This window comes from Heptranchias perlo, chromosome 3 (genome assembly GCF_035084215.1).
Source record: "Heptranchias perlo isolate sHepPer1 chromosome 3, sHepPer1.hap1, whole genome shotgun sequence".
NCBI classification, from domain to species: Eukaryota; Metazoa; Chordata; class Chondrichthyes; order Hexanchiformes; family Hexanchidae; genus Heptranchias; species Heptranchias perlo.
In genome coordinates, this window is record NC_090327.1 from 13,018,322 (window position 1) to 13,034,800 (window position 16,479).

The 16,479-nt window shown below is 46.1% G+C and overlaps 1 protein-coding gene across 2 annotated transcripts in view; it reads left to right on the forward strand.

Moving 5' to 3' along the window:
* Nucleotides 1–16,479, forward strand: part of LOC137310218 (adrenocorticotropic hormone receptor-like) — a 152,039-nt gene that overhangs the window by 91,771 nt on the left and 43,789 nt on the right. The window contains exon 2 of one of the 2 annotated variants that reach the window (XM_067978138.1): nucleotides 6,397–6,472. The exons of the other annotated variant lie outside the window; for it this stretch is intronic. The gene's annotated coding sequence lies outside the window, so the exon portion shown is untranslated. The remainder of the gene's footprint in view (nucleotides 1–6,396; nucleotides 6,473–16,479) is intronic. 2 annotated transcript variants of the gene reach the window in all.

The window sequence follows — 16,479 nt, forward strand, 5'->3', positions numbered from 1 at the left end:
CAGAACGCTGGTGCTACAGCACTGCTCCTCAGAGAGGTCCAGGAAGCTGAGCCTCGGTCTGTAGACCCTCTGACGAGGGTAGTGCCTCCGGCAATGTCGGTCCCTCCGTTGTTGCCCTCTGTGCTCTTGTGCAGGTCCCTGTGGCGCAGCACTGTGTTGTGGAGCTGCAAGTGGCGGAAGTGCACGCCGTGCCTGACGAGGATGGTGATGTTCCTCGTCCTCGGATGTAGTGGTGAATGCAGCCATCGCTCACCCCATCCTGATGACATCAGTTTAAGGGGGTCCGAAAAGTTGGTAAATATGTGTAAACAGAAGAAGTCTGAGTGGAAACTAAGAATTTTCAGTGTAAACACAAAGATCTCCCAGCCAAAAGTTTGTCTGAGAGAACTGAATGCCCTGCTGCAATAACTCACCTTTTATCCCCATCTGTCAAACAGGGATTTCAATGTCCAAATGGCTGCCGGCTGAAACACGTCTCCTAAAACATGGAGTGTTTCCCACAGCGCGGGAGACACGCTGAGGCTGACTGAAAATCGGTCCCCTGCCTCAATCAGCATGAAATTAACTACTTCAAAATACTTAAAGTATCTAAATAACTGTGTTAACTATCATCCAGCCGGCTTTAATTGCCGGCGGGACTTCCGCATTTGTGAGGCGCGCGCGCGCACACAGACGCGTCCGTGGGGAACCCGGAAGTCTGAGGGTTGGAGCCGGCTTCCGAACCCGTTCAGGATTTCCCCGATTTTCAGAGCCCCCCCCCTCGCCCCCAATGCACCAGCAGAAGAGCACAGAAAAAGAGGAAAGCAGAGAGTGAACATAGCATTGCAGAGTACTGTGCACAGTTCTGGTGTCCGTATTACAAAAAAGATACAGAAGCACTGGAAAAGGTGCAAAATAAATTTACAAGGAAAATACCACAACTGAGAGGCTATAACTGTCAGGAAAGATTGAGCAGGCTGGGAATCTTTTCTCTAGAAAAGAGAAGGCTGAAGGGTGACCTGATAGAGGTCTTTAGGATTATGAAAGGGTTCGATAGGGTAGACTTAGAGAAAATGTTTCCGCTTGTGGGGGAGTCCAAAACTTGGGGTCCTAAATATAAAATAGTCACTAATAAATCCAATAGGGAATTCAGGGGAAACTTCTTTACCCAGAGAGTGGTTAAAATGTGGAACTCGCTACCACAAGGAGTAGTTGAGGTGAGTAGCATAGATGGATTTAAGGGGAAGCTAGATAAATACATAAGAGAGAAAGGAATAGAAGGGTATCCTGATATTGTTAGATGAAGAGGGGTGGGAGGAAGCTTGTGTGGAGCATAAATACCGACATCGACCAGTTGGGCGGAATGGCCTGTTTCGGTGCTGTAGTTTCGATGTAACTTGATGTAACTAGGGCTTTGTATAGCTGTAGCAAAACTTCCTCCCCTTTATATTCTAGCCCTCTAGTTATAAAGGCTACCAATCCATTAGACTTTTTGATCATTTTTTGCACCTGACTACTACATTTTAGTGATCTGTGTACATGGACCCCTAAAGCTCTCTGCACCTCCACTGTTCCTAGATTTTCGCATTTAAAGCATACTCAGATCTAACCTTTCTTGGTCCAAAATGGATGACCTCACACTCACCTGCGTTGAAATCCACTTGTCACAGTTTTGCCCACTCACTTAATCTATCAATGACTCTTTGTAATTTTATGCTCCAGTCTACACTGCTTACTATGCTGCCAACCTTCGTGTCATCGGCAAACTTGGATATATGAATCTCTGGATTCAAAATACTTCCTATTATGCACTTTGTAATCACAGTGATCAGTATGCTAGCTGTAAATCATTACTCCATCCTCATGATTTCTTTATGTACTGCGGGCTGTAAGGAAAGGGGCCTAAGACCAAATTATGAGGCCAATTCAGTTTTTCTCTTCAATTTCTCTCCCATTCGTACAGTTACGAGTGTTGGTCACTCCCCTGGCACCTTGATCAATTGTCCATTGTTTATCCACGAACCTTGATAGCGAGGGCTGGATTCTCCCCTCTCGGCCAGGTAGCAGCAGAGTGGGACCTTCCGCCCGTCACTGTGACTCCACCATGACCGTGACCCATTTTCCTGGTTTGGGGTTCCTCTCGAATGTCGGGTGGGGCTGCCAGCAGAATCACCACCACCAAAAGGCAGCCGGCCACTGCCAAAGAGGAACGTTTTGGCGGGACAAACATCCAAAGACAGCAGGACCATGAAAAAGGGCAGAAAAGCCTCGAAGGTGTAGGAGGGGTTTGGAGCTTTTAGGCCAGAGACTGGGCCAAGGTGTAAAAAGATCTGAGGCCGAATTGGAGGGAGAGATTCCCACAACTGGGACCTTTCCCTCCAAAAGAGGCATCAGTTTACCTTTTCGATTTTTATTCCAAATTTCAAATCAAAATCTTTGCTGCCCAACAAAGGTTATCATGGAGTATTTTTTGTATTACGTAATTTTTAAAAATATATTAATTCTCAAAAAGTGGGCGTTATTGGCAAAGATGGCATTTTTTGCCCATCCCTTATTCCCCTTGAGAAGGTGGCGGTGAGCTTTCTCCTTGAACCGTTGCTCAGCAGTTTGATACAACTCAGTGGCTTGCTGGGCTACTTTAGAGGGCACTTAAGAGTCAACCACGTCGATGTGAGACTGGAGTCACATGTAGGCCAGGCCAGGTAAGGTTTCCATCCCTAAAGGACAATAGTGAACCAGTTTATGACAATCTGACAGCTTCATGGTCACTTTTACTGATATCAGCTTTTGCTTTTATTTCCAGATTTTTTTTGAACTGAATCAAAAATCTCAAACTGGCCATGGCGGGATTATGAACTCACATTTATCTGGGTTGTTAGTCATCACCTACTAGATTTCTAGGCCAGTAACATAACCACGACACGACCTGACTTGCCCACTCTGTGTCATCTAATTATCAATGGTGGTAACACTCTGAAGGTAAAAGTCCCTAATTTTAACACTCTTCAGAGGGCATAAATTGCACAATGTTTGCAATTATCTGTAGCTTTTTGATGCGTTGCACGTACAATGTTTTGCCTAATTCCACCTAATGACATTGGATTGAAATGGCATGAGGAAAAGTGTTGGAGTTTGCAGAGATTCAGACACCAAGAATTAGTAAGCACTCACGGTGAGAGATGAAGCATGAAGAAATCAGGAGGTAAAAAATCAATAATCGATTATTGGTATAATTGGCTATTGATTAAGAAAATTTAGAGATTTTCATTTAAGTATCAATGCTTCAGTTAAGCAACCAGTTATATCCAGACAAGAGCAGTCAGTCTGCAAGGTGGAGATTTTTAGTGAAGGTTGAGCTCCTGTGCGTGGTTATTTAAAACCATAATAAATCTGATTTTTTTTTTAAATTATTATTTGGTGCTGAATTGTTAACATGGCCAGAGGAAAATTGCAGAAGGTTATAGGATCTGTCCCTCATTTCTTACAGAAGAATTGCTGAAGATTGTGGTTATGTTTTGGTGCTTGTGTTGGTAAATATGATTATTACGTTGTTTTAAAATTATTTATTAATTCGCTTTGCCTTCCGAGTTTACAGATTGAGCTTCCATTTCCCCAGTTCACACTCATACTCTTTCCCTGCCAACCAGTTCACACTCATACTCTTTCCCTGCCAACCCGTTCACACTTACACACTTTCCCCTCCATCCCCGTTCACATTCACAATCTTTCATCCTCCATCCCCGTTCATACTTATACTACTTCCTCCTCCATCCCCGTTTACACTTACACTTTTCCCCCCTCCATCCCCGTTTACACTTACACTTTTTCCCCCTCCATCCCCATTCACACTTACATCCTTCCCCTCCAACACGTTCACACTTACACTATTTCCTCCTCCATCCCCGTTCACACTTACACTCTTTCCCCCCTCCATCCCCATTCACATTTAGATTCCCTCCCTCCAACCCGTTCACACTTACACTCTTTCCCCTCTATCCCCATTCACACTCACACTCTTTCCCCTCCATCCCTGTTCACATTCACACTCTTTCCCCTCCATCCCTGTTCACACTTACACTCTTTCCCCCCTCCATCCCCATTCACATTTAGATTCCCTCCCTCCAACCCGTTCACACTCACACTCTTTCCCCTCCATCCCCATTCACACTCACACTCTTTCCCCTCCATCCCTGTTCACATTCACACTCTTTCTCTTCCATCCCCGTTCACACTCACACTCTTTCCCCTCCATCCCCAGTTCACCCTCGCACTCCCTCTACCCCTACCGCCATTTATGCTGCCGCTCTGCTTCCTCTCAATTCACACTGGCCACCTTTCCTTCCTTTCCCCTCTTCATTAGGAACCAATTAACAGAACCTGAAAATTATGTGAATGAAAGGCTGCATATAGTGAAATTTAATGGAAATCGGATCAGAGCTTGAGAATGAAGACCAACTTCAGTGAGCAAGACTTGAAATGTTTATAAAGGACAAGAGGGAAGAATTAATGAGCGTAGTTTGTCCTAGTCAGGGAAAATATCACCAGGAAGTGTATGAGATTAAATTGCCAGAATGGGGGTTATAATGTTATAGCCCTATCTCTGACCCATGCGAATGTTTAACAATTTCCACCATAATGAAATCAACTCGACTGGGAGTTTGTGTGACAAAAATAGAAGCATTTACATTCCGCATTCACAATCGTACATTCTACAAAATGTAGAAGCATTTTTGCCTGTTAGATTAATTATTGGATTATTTCTTGTTCGGCATGAAACGGGCAGTTAAAATTGGGTACTGCTTGCAGATTTTTCAGAAAATATGCATCACGGTCTAGGATGCAAAAGAGTCGCTTCAGATGCCTTGCTCTTGAGAAGCATTTCTTGACACTTTTCTGCTTAGGTGTCATTCTATTTTATCAACATTCCGAATCGAATGGTAAAGTTTGTAATTATTGCAAATATACTGTTTGGGCTGAGTGCTGTTCATTTACCTGTTCAACGTCAAGTTAATGGCTCTGTTGGTTTATAGCCTGAGCCACAATTTGATAGAGCAGGTTAGGCCTCAGCTGGAGTATTGTGGCCAATTCTGGGCACCACACCTTAGGAAGGATGTCAAGGCCTTGGAGAGGGTGCAGAGGAGATTTATTAGAATGGTACCAGAGATGAGTGACTTCAGTTATGTGGAGATACTGGAGAAGCTGGGGTTGTTCTCCTCAGAGCAGAGAAAGTTAAGGGAAGATTTAATGGAGGTGTTCAAAATCATGAGGGGTTTTGATACAGCAGATAGGGAGAAAGTGTTTCCATAGGCAGGAGGGTCGGTAACCAGAGGGGACAGATTTAAGACAGCCGGCAGAAAACTCCAGAGGGGAAATAAGGAGAATTATTTTTAAGCAGCAAGTTATGATCTAGAATGCAATGCCTGCAAGGGTGATGGAAGCTGATTAAATAGTAATTTTCAAAAGGAAATTGGATATATACTTGAAAAGGAGAAATTTGCAGGGCCATGGGGAATCAGCAGGGGAGTGGAACTAATTGGATAGCTCTTTCAAAGAGCCGGCACAGACAGGATAGGCTGAACGGCCTCCTTCTGAGCTGTATCATTGATTCCATGATTCTAAGATATTCTTGAACCTACCGAAGACGAGGAGATCATGTGGCAGCATATGGTACATTCCAGTATAAGCCGGAATACGACGGAAAGTGTCTCTGCTCAAGCCCTGACTCTCACTGTACTCACGTAGATATTGGGGAGGCAGAGGAAAGATCTGCTTTGTAGGGAGTGCGAGGTCTGCTTTTGAGAATGGCTGGTAGCCTTGGACTCGAGCATAACATCTGGTGCAAAAACTCAAAAACAAAATGGTCTGTGGCATCAGCGGATGAAAAATTAATAATTAGGAGTTGTTACTGGCTAATTGTAATATCTCCTTCCTCTTTTTTTAGGCTGTTTTGATTTTGGTAGTACCTAGTTAACATACAATGGGAGGTGTTTAAACCGCCCAATTGGACACAGCAACGTCTTGATAAGAAGCCAACTGGGAGTTGGAAGTCCTGATTTACAAAAAAGACAAAGGCCCTGAAATGCACCGAGCACAAGGGCCATGTGTGTTTGTCAGAAATTCCTTTTCCACTATTTTAGTGCAAGCATTAACCTACTTTAAATGTGGGGTTAATCCCTCCAGCCAAACAGCATGAGAGAGGAATTTCACCTGAAATCGTAAAACATTCATCCGCTACTATCCCACCATGTAATTTCAGGGCCATTGAGTTGTGGAAAGCCTCCATGGGAGCATGAATCCACATCTTAGATTAGTGAGTTTTAAAGAGAGGCGAAGGGAAAACTCAATATATTCTGACTGACAAAAGGACCAAGGAGGAGATGATCTGACTTTGTTTGGAATGGGTGATTTTTTTTTTAGGTTGAACTTGACGAGAGATGTCAGCACTGTGGAGTGAAATCAGCCAAAGGTACACCCTAGATAGGAATAAAACAAGGTAAGTCGCTGCTGGATAATGCTCTTGCTGATGAATGTGCATCAGTCCCCATCCCTCCCCCTCGACTGCACTGTGACATTTCAATTTCCATTACCAGCTATCCTCTGTCAGTGAGGCTGCTAATTAGTGATCAGAAAGCTTTGTGTTGCAGACTAGGACTCATTAAGAAGTGCACTGAAACCGCAATGACTCACTTCACTCAAGTCCTCTCCAACCAGCAGAGTGCCATTCATGTTAACAATCAAAGCTAGACTCAAACCCGGGGACATAGAAGTGGGAGAGCACAGTACCCTATGCCAAACAGTACTCTACAATTTAAGTTATTAAGTGAATGGATGAATTAAATGTCAGCTGTGGCTCAGTTTGGTAGCACTCTCGCCTCTGAGTCAGAAGGTTGTGAGCTCATGTCCCATCCCAGTGACTTGAGCCCATCGACTGACACTCCAGTGCAGCACTGAGGGAGTGCTGCACTGTCAGCGGTAACATCTTTCGGATGAGACATTAAACCGAGGCCCCATCTGCCCTCTCAAGTGGACGTAAAAGATCCCACGGCACTATTTCAAAGAAGAGCAGGGGAGTTCTCCCCGATGTCCTGGCCAATATTTATTCCTCAACTAACATCACTAAAAAAACAGATTATCTGGCCATTGCTGTTTGTGGGACCTTGCTGTGTGCAAATTGACTCCAATGTTTCCTACTTCTTCTTCTTCGGCAGTCCCTCAGGGTCGAGGATGACTTGCTTCCACTCCGGGAGGGTGGGTTCTGCGGTGGCTGAATAGTCCAATCCTGGAGCCGCAGACTCTGCCACAGGTGGGGCAGGTAGTGTTTAATAAGGCGGGTGGGTGAGACGCTCTGGATTCTGTGCGCTCTTTCCACTGCTTACGCTTGGCCTCCACGTGCTCCACTCGGTGACGCTCGAGGTGATTGGCTCCTTCGCGGATGCTTCTTCTCCAGTTTGGGCGTTCTAGGACAAGCAATTCCCACGTGTCGGTGGGGATGTTGCATTTTTTTTTAAGGGAGGCTTTGAGAGTGTCCTTATAGCGTTTCCTCTGCCCTCCTAATGATCGCCTGCCATTGCGGAGCTCGAAGTAGAGCACTTGTTTAGGGAATCTTGTGTCGGGCATGCGGACAATGTGGCCCGCCCATCGCAGCTGGTTGAGCGTGACCAGTGCCTTGAAACTGGGGATGTTAGCCTGGGAGAGAATGCTCACGTTGGTACACCTATCCTGCCAGTGGATTTGCAGGATTTTGCGGAGGCAATCTCCAGGGAATTTGCAACAGTGACTACACTTCAAAAGTACTTCATTGGCTGTAAATCGCTTTGAGGTCCTGAGGTCATGAAAGACACTGTATAAATGCAAGTCTTTCTTTTATTTTATTTTTTCCTTCTTTTTTTCCCTTATGCTTTCATTTGTCATCCTTCTTCTTTACTTTTCTCCTATGTGACCTGAGATTGGTCTTCATACCTCACTGGCCCTGAACTTCCTACTTAAGGCTGTTATAAAACCATCTTTCATCTGGTAGCGCTGTATTTTGGGGGACGGTTTGTCTCCAAGAAGTGACCAGAATCACAGTATAGAACTCTGAAATCCGTGCGACTGGTGCGAAGAGGATTATGGTCTCACAGCACTTGCCAGGATTTGAATCAATCTCAGACAAAACGCCGGGAGAGAAATCGGACATCGTTGCCATCTTTTTTCGGGGTGGGGTGGGGGGCAATAAATGAGCATTGTGGGAACAAATTTTCGGGTGGTGACCTCTCACGCCCACCCTCCCCCGGAAGTGGGCCCTGCTGCTGAATTAGAAACCGGCTACTTCCAGGTGTGAAGGGTGCCTGCTGAAAAACCCACCTCCCGCCATCCCAGGACCCAGCGACCCATTTGTCAGAGCTGGCCGAAATTCCTCAGGCCCCGATCAGAGAACTGCATCAGGACACCCGATTGGAATCCGCAGCCCACTGCTTTCATGCAGGTGAGGCCTAATTTTGATCAGGCCTCAGGCGCCGTGTTTGGGGGTCACCCATTTTGCACTGGAAACCAGCGCTAATCAAATTACTCCCCCTCCTTTTGTTGTTTGTTGGAGGAAGACTATTTATCATTTATCGTTTATTTTAGGGCAAGCTATCAACAGATAATGCGATCAGAGTCGATAGTTTAGATGGGGAGCTAGAAACGGCACATGAAATGTTGGGCTGAATTCTGTCCTCCTCCACTGAAATTTCCATGATTCTTTTAGCAATTGGGTCATAGAGTCATAGAGTCATAGAGTTATACAGCACGGATAGAGGCCCTTCGGCCCATCGTGTCCGCGCCGGCCATCAAGCCCTGTCTAATCTAATCCCATATTCCAGCATTTGGTCCGTAGCCTTGTATGCTATGGCATTTCAAGTGCTCATCCAAATGCTTCTTGAATGTTGTGAGGGTTCCTGCCTCCACAACCCTTTCAGGCAGTGAGTTCCAGACTCCAACCACCCTCTGGGTGAAAAAGTTCTTTCTCAAATCCCCTCTAAACCTCCCGCCTTTTACCTTGAATCTATGCCCCCTTGTTATAGAACCCTCAACAAAGGGAAAAAGCTCCTTAGTATCCATCCTATCTGTGCCCCTCATAATTTTGTACACCTCAATCATGTCCCCCCTCAGCCTCCTCTGCTCCAAGGAAAACAAACCCAATCTTCCCAGTCTCACTTCATAGCTGAAGCGCTCCAGCCCTGGTAACATCCTGGTGAATCTCCTCTGCACCCTCTCCAAAGCGATCACATCCTTCCTTAGTGTGGCGACCAGAACTGCACACAGTACTCCAGCTGTGGCCTAACCAGTGTTTTATACAGCTCCATCATAACCTCCTTGCTCTTATATTCTATGCCTCGGCTAATAAAGGCAAGTATCCCATATGCCTTCTTTACCACCTTATCTACCTGTTCCGCCGCCTTCAGGGATCTGTGAACTTGCACACCAAGATCCCTCTGACCCTCTGTCTTGCCTAGGGTCCTCCCATTCATTGTGTATTCCCTTGCCTTGTTAGTCCCTCCAAAGTGCATCACCTCGCACTTTTCCGGGTTAAATTCCATTTGCCACTGTTCTGCCCATCTGACCAACCCATCTATATCGTCCTGCAGACTGAGGCTATCCTCCTTGCTATTTACCACCCTACCAATTTTTGTATCATCAGCAAACTTACTGATCATACCTTTTACATTCATATCCAAGTCATTAATGTAGACCACAAACAGCAAGGGACCCAGCACCGATCCCTGTGGTACCCCACTGGCCACAGGCTTCCAGTCACAAAAACAACCTTCGACCATCACCCTCTGCCTTCTGCCACTAAGCCACTTTTGTATCCAAAGTGCCAAGGCACCCTGGATTCCATGGGCTCGTACCTTCTTGACCAGTCTCCTGTGGGGGACTTTATCGAAGGCCTTACTGAAATCCATGTATACCACATCCACTGCGTTACCCTCATCCACACGCCTAGTCACCCCCTCAAAAAATTCAATCAAATTAGTCAGACATGATCTTCCCTTGACAAAGCCATGTTGACTATCCCTGATTAATCCTTGCTTCTCCAAGTGGAGACTAATTTTGTCCTTCAGAATTTTTTCCAATAATTTTCCTACCACTGATGTTAGGCTCACTGGCCTGTAGTTCCCCGGTTTTTCCCTACTCCCCTTCTTGAATAATGGTACTACATTAGCGGTTCTCCAGTCCTCTGGCACATCCCCTGTGGCCAGAGAGGTTCTGAATATATGTGTTAGAGCCCCCGCAATCTCCTCCTTTGCCTCACACAGTAGCCTGGGATACATTTCGTCCGGGCCTATACATTTTAAACTACAAAAAGCAAAAGCATTTTGGTAAACAGGAAAGGCCTTTAGATTCAATAAGCACCACATTTTATAAGGAAACTTTTAGTTAAGCCACTCGATGGAACAATTTTCAATAGCAAAGGGTGCCTTTGGATGTGTTAGCAGATTCTCCCATTACTGTCGTAACTAAAGGGTTGTTAATCCTTCAACAATAACTTCCGCTTGATTCTGGCCCCATTGGTTATTAAACAACAAGCTTTAATAGATTGACTCACAAAAGTATTATAGTTAGAACACAACTGTCTTCAGAGTGGCGGGAAACAGCGAGAGCGGAGCGGGGATAAAAACAGCGCAGAGCGAGAGCTCACCAGAGCGGCGGGAAACAGCGAGAGCGGAGCGGGGATAAAAACAGCGCAGAGCGAGAGCTCACCAGAGCGGCGGGAAACAGCGAGAGCGGAGCGGGGATAAAAACAGCGCAGAGCGAGAGCTCACCAGAGCGGCGGGAAACAGCGAGAGCGGAGCGGGGATAAAAACAGCGCTGAGCGAGAGCTCACCAGAGCGGCGGGAAACAGCGAGAGCGGAGCGGGGATAAAAACAGCGCAGAGCGAGAGCTCACCAGAGCGGCGGGAAACAGCGAGAGCGGAGCGGGGATAAAAACAGCGCTGAGCGGGAGCTCACCAGAGCAGCGGGAAAGAGTGAGAGCGGAGCAGGGATAAAAACAGCGCTGAGCGGGAGCTCACCAGAGCAGCGGGAAAGAGTGAGAGCGGAGCAGGGATAAAAACAGCGCTGAGCGGGAGCTCACCAGAGCGGCAGGAAAGAGTGAGAGCGGAGCGGGGATAAAAACAGCGCAGAGCGAGAGCTCACCAGAGCGGCAGGAAAGAGTGAGAGCGGAGCAGGGATAAAAACAGCGCTGAGCGAGAGCTCACCAGAGCGGCGGGAAACAGCGAGAGCGGAGCGGGGATAAAAACAGCGCAGAGCGAGAGCTCACCAGAGCGGCAGGAAAGAGTGAGAGCGGAACGGGGATAAAAACAGCGCAGAGCGAGAGCGGACCAACCGCGTTCTGATCAAAAAAATCAAAGAGTGACGTCACAGGTAAAGCAGGAGGGTGGTTGGTGGTGAGTATTTCTTTTTCTTAGAACTGTGGGCTAATTTACAATAAAACGAGGTAACATAACCACATTTATAATTAACTAATTAACTAAACTTAAGGTCTGCAGGTTTTATAGCAGGTAGTGTTTTTTTTTAGTGAACCTAGGTCCCTAGTATAGTTAACATTTTCTAATTTCAACGTAATTTAAAAGGGGTAACTAAGCTAAGGCAAGTCATGGCAGCAGACCTCGCACCCGTGATATGCCCCTCCTGCAAGGTGTGGGAAGTCATGGACACTACCAGTGTCCCTGCCGACCATGTGTGCGGGAAGTGTGTCCACCTGCAGCTACTGACCGATCGTATCTCGGAGCTGGAGCTGCGGGTGGATTCACTGTGGAGCATCCGCGATGCAGAGAAACTCGTGGATAGCACGTTTAGCGAGTTGGTCACACCGCAGGTAAAGGGTGTACAGGCAGGAAGTGAATGGGTGACCACCAGGCAGAGTAAGAGGTGCAGGCAGGTAGTGCAGGGGTCCCCTGTGGCCATCCCCCTCTCAAACAGGTATACCGTTTTGGATGCTTTTGGGGGAGATGGCTCACCAGGGGAAGGTGACAGCGGCCAGGTTCATGGCACTGTGGCTGGCTCTGCTGCACAGGAGGGCAGGATAAAGAGTGGCAGAGCTATAGTGATAGGGGACTCGATTGTAAGGGGAATAGACAGGCGTTTCTGCGGACGCAACCGAGACTCCAGGATGGTATGTTGCCTCCCTGGTGCAAGGGTCAGGGATGTCTCGGAGCGGCTGCAGGACATTCTGGAGGGGGAGGGTGAACAGCCAGTTGTCGTGGTGCATATAGGTACCAACGATATAGGTAAAAAACGGGATGAGGTCCTACAAGCAGAATTTAGGGAGTTAGGAGTTAATCTAAAAAGTAGGACCTCAAAGGTAGTAATCTCAGGATTGCTACCAGTGCCACGGGCTAGTCAGAGTAGGAATGACAGGATAGCTAGGATGAATACGTGGCGTGAGAGATGGTGCAAGAGGGAGGGATTCAAATTCCTGGGCCATTGGAACCGGTTCTGGGGGAGTTGGGACCAGTACAAATTGGACGGTCTGCATCTGGGCAGGACTGGAACCAATGTCCTAGGGGGAGTGTTTGCTAGTGCTGTTGGGGAGGGTTTAAACTAATGTGGCAGGGGGATGGGAACCGATGCAGGAAGTCAGTGGGAAGTAAAGTGGTGACAGAAACAAAAGGCAGTAAGGGAGAGTGTACAAAACATGACCGGACAGATGGTCTGAGAAAGCAGGGCAAAGACCAAGGGAAGTCTAGATTAAACTGCATTTATTTCAATGCAAGAAGTCTGATGGGCAAGGCAGGTGAACTCAGGGCATGGATGGGTACATGGGACTGGGATGTTATAGTTATTACTGAAACATGGCTAAGGGAGGGGCAGGACTGGCAGCTCAATGTTCCAGGGTACAGATGCTATAGGAAAGATAGAGCAGGAGGTAAGAGAGGAGGGGGAGTTGCATTCTTGATTAGGGAGAACATCACGGCAGTAGTGAGAGGGGATATATCCGAGGGTTCGCCCACTGAGTCTATATGGGTAGAACTGAAAAATAAGAAGGGAGAGATCACTTTGATAGGATTGTACTACAGACCCCCAAATAGTCAACGGGAAATTGAGGAGCAAATATGTAAGGAGATTACAGACAGCTGCAAGAAAAATAGGGTGGTAATAGTAGGGGACTTTAACTTTCCCAACATTGACTGGGACAGCCATAGCATTAGGGGCTTGGATGGAGAGAAATTTGTTGAGTGTATTCAGGAGGAATTTTTCATTCAGTATGTGGATGGCCCGACTAGAGAGGGGGCAAAACTTGACCTCCTCTTGGGAAATAAGGAAGGGCAGGTGACAGAAGTGTTAGTGAGGGATCACTTTGGGACCAGTGATCATAATTCCATTAGTTTTAAGATAGCTATGGAGAAGGATAGGTCTGGCCCAAAAGTTAAAATTCTAAATTGGGGAAAGGCCAATTTTGATGGTATTAGACAGGAACTTTCAGAAGTTGATTGGGAGAGTCTGTTGGCAGGCAAAGGGACGTCTGGTAAGTGGGAGGCTTTCAAAAGTGTGTTAACCAGGGTTCAGGGTAAGCACATTCCTTTTAAAGTGAAGGGAAAGGCTGGTAGAAGTAGGGAACCTTGGATGACTCGGGAGATTGAGGCCCTAGTCAAAAAGAAGAAGGAGGCATATGACATGCATAGGCAGCTGGGATCAAGTGGATCCCTTGAAGAGTATAGAGATTGCTGGAGTAGAGTTAAGAGAGAAATCAGGAGGGCAAAAAGGGGACATGAGATTGCTTTGGCAGATAAGGCAAAGGAGAATCCAAAGAGCTTCTACAAATACATAAAGGGCAAAAGAGTAACTAGGGAGAGAGTAGGGCCTCTTAAGGATCAACAAGGTCATCTATGTGCGGAACCACAAGAGATGGGTGAGATCCTGAATGAATATTCCACATCGGTATTTACGGTTGAGAAAGGCATGGATGTTAGGGAACTTGGGGAAATAAATAGTGATGTCTTGAGGAGTGTCAATATTACAAAGAGGGAGGTGCTGGAAGTCTTAACGCGCATCAAGGTAGATAAATCTCCGGGACCTGATGAAATATATCCCAGGACGTTATGGGAGGTTAGGGAGGAAATTGCGGGTCCCCTAGCAGAGATATTTGAATCATCGACAGCTACAGGTGAGGTGCCTGAAGATTGGAGGGTAGCAAATGTTGTGCCTTTGTTTAAGAAGGGCGGCAGGGAAAAGCCTGGGAACTACAGACCGGTGAGCCTGACATCTGTAGTGGGTAAGTTGTTAGAGGGTATTCTGAGAGATAGGATCTACAGGCATTTGGAGAGGCAGGGACTGATTAGGAACAGTCAGCATGGTTTTGTGAGTGGAAAATCATGTCTCACGAATTTGATTGAGTTTTTTGAAGGGGCAACCAAGAAGATAGATGAGGGCTGTGCAGTAGACGTGGTCTACATGGACTTCAGCAAAGCCTTTGACAAGGTACCGCATGGTAGGTTGTTACATAAGGTTAAATCTCACGGGATCCAAGGTGAGGTAGCCAATTGGATACAAAATTGGCTTGACGACAGAAGACAGAGGGTGGTTGTAGAGGGTTGTTTTTCAAACTGGAGGCCTGTGACCAGCGGTGTGCCTCAGGGATCGGTGCTGGGTCCGCTGTTATTTGTTATTTATATTAATGATTTGGATGAGAATTTAGGAGGCATGGTTAGTAAGTTTGCAGATGACACCAAGATTGGTGGCATTGTGGACAGTGAAGAAGGTTATCTAGGATTGCAAAGGGATCTTGATAAATTGGGCCAGTGGGCCGATGAATGGCAGATGGAGTTTAATTTAGATAAATGTGAGGTGATGCATTTTGGTGGATTGAATCGGGCCAGGACCTACTCCGTTAATGGTAGGGCGTTGGGGAGAGTTATAGAACAAAGAGATCTAGGAGTACAGGTTCATAGCTCCTTGAAAGTGGAGTCACAGGTGGATAGGGTGGTGAAGAAGGCATTCAGCATGCTTGGTTTCATTGGTCAGAACATTGAATACAGGAGTTGGGATGTCTTGTTGAAGTTGTACAAGACATTAGTAAGGCCACACTTGGAATACTGTGTACAGTTCTGGTCACCCTATTATAGAAAGGATATTATTAAACTAGAAAGAGTGCAGAAAAGATTTACTAGGATGCTAGCGGGACTTGATGGTTTGACTTATAGGGAGAGGTTGGATAGACTGAGACTTTTTTCCCTGGAGAGTAGGAGGTTTAGGAGTGATCTTATAGAAGTCTATAAAATAATGAGGGGCATAGATAAGGTAGATAGTCAAAATCTTTTCCCAAAGGTAGGGGAGTCTATAACGAGGGGGCATAGATTTAAGGTGAGAGGGGAGAGATACAAAAGGGTCCAGAAGGGCAATTTTTTCACTCAAAGGGTGGTGAGTGTCTGGAACGAGCTGCCAGAGGCGGTAGTAGAGGCGGGTACAATTTTGTCTTTTAAAAATCATTTGGACAGTTACATGGGTAAGATGGGTATAGAGGGATATGGGCCAAGTGCCGGCAATTGGGACTAGCTTAGTGGTATAAACTGGGCGACATGGACATGTTGGGCCGAAGGGCCTGTTTCCATGTTGTAAACTTCTATGATTCTATGATTACATTAAATGACAAGCAAGTAATACAACCCGATTTCCCATGGACTCAAGTTGAACAGAACCAACATCCGTAGGCTGCCTGCAGTTGGACTTCTGACAATCCCAAGAGCTCTAACTTTTTGGGGGGAGCATACTCTATCTTTATACTATTCGGCAGCATTGTTCTGCACGTAAGCATCTCTGGTCTTATCTCATGGTCGTACGTCTTCCCACCATACTGTCACCACGTTAGCAACTCAAGATAAGCTGTTTTATGTCATGTAGCTAATGACCTCAACCCTCATCTCTGTTTACAAGCTGTTTGTTCCTTTGGGGAATGCATGGCCTTTCTTATCTGAGTACAGCCCCCTTATTCGGCCTTGCACAGCCCCACCAATGTTGGTCTCTTAGCAACCACATCTCTTGTGTTGGTGTAAACCACCTTCTGACATTATAGCTTCTCGAAACAGGCCATCTCTTGACCTTTGGGTGTTTGTAGTTCTGAAGTTTCAGCATTCTCTGTCTTTTACAAACTGGAACTGTTTCCAGCAAAAAAGAGCAACGAGCTCTGTGTCGGAAGTTCATAGAACTATTTGTATCTATTTTGCAAACTGAAATCACTATACTGTAACCTATATAGAGTGATGAAAGCAGTGCTGCAGAGAATAAAAAGCAAATACACCTGGGTCTTCCATATGCGAAACAAAACCTTGGTTTGTTCTGGTTTTGTGCACGATTGTGCGTGTGTATACGGAACAAGTATTAGGGTACTTATCGGGGGTTAGTAGTTCTCACTAAAAGAACTTGACTTGAATGTGCACATACTGGTGCTCTTCTGTAATATATTGTATGCTACATCTCCTTTATGTATGGGTTTTGAGATAGTACATACTGTCAATTAAATGGCAATTTTTCACAAAAA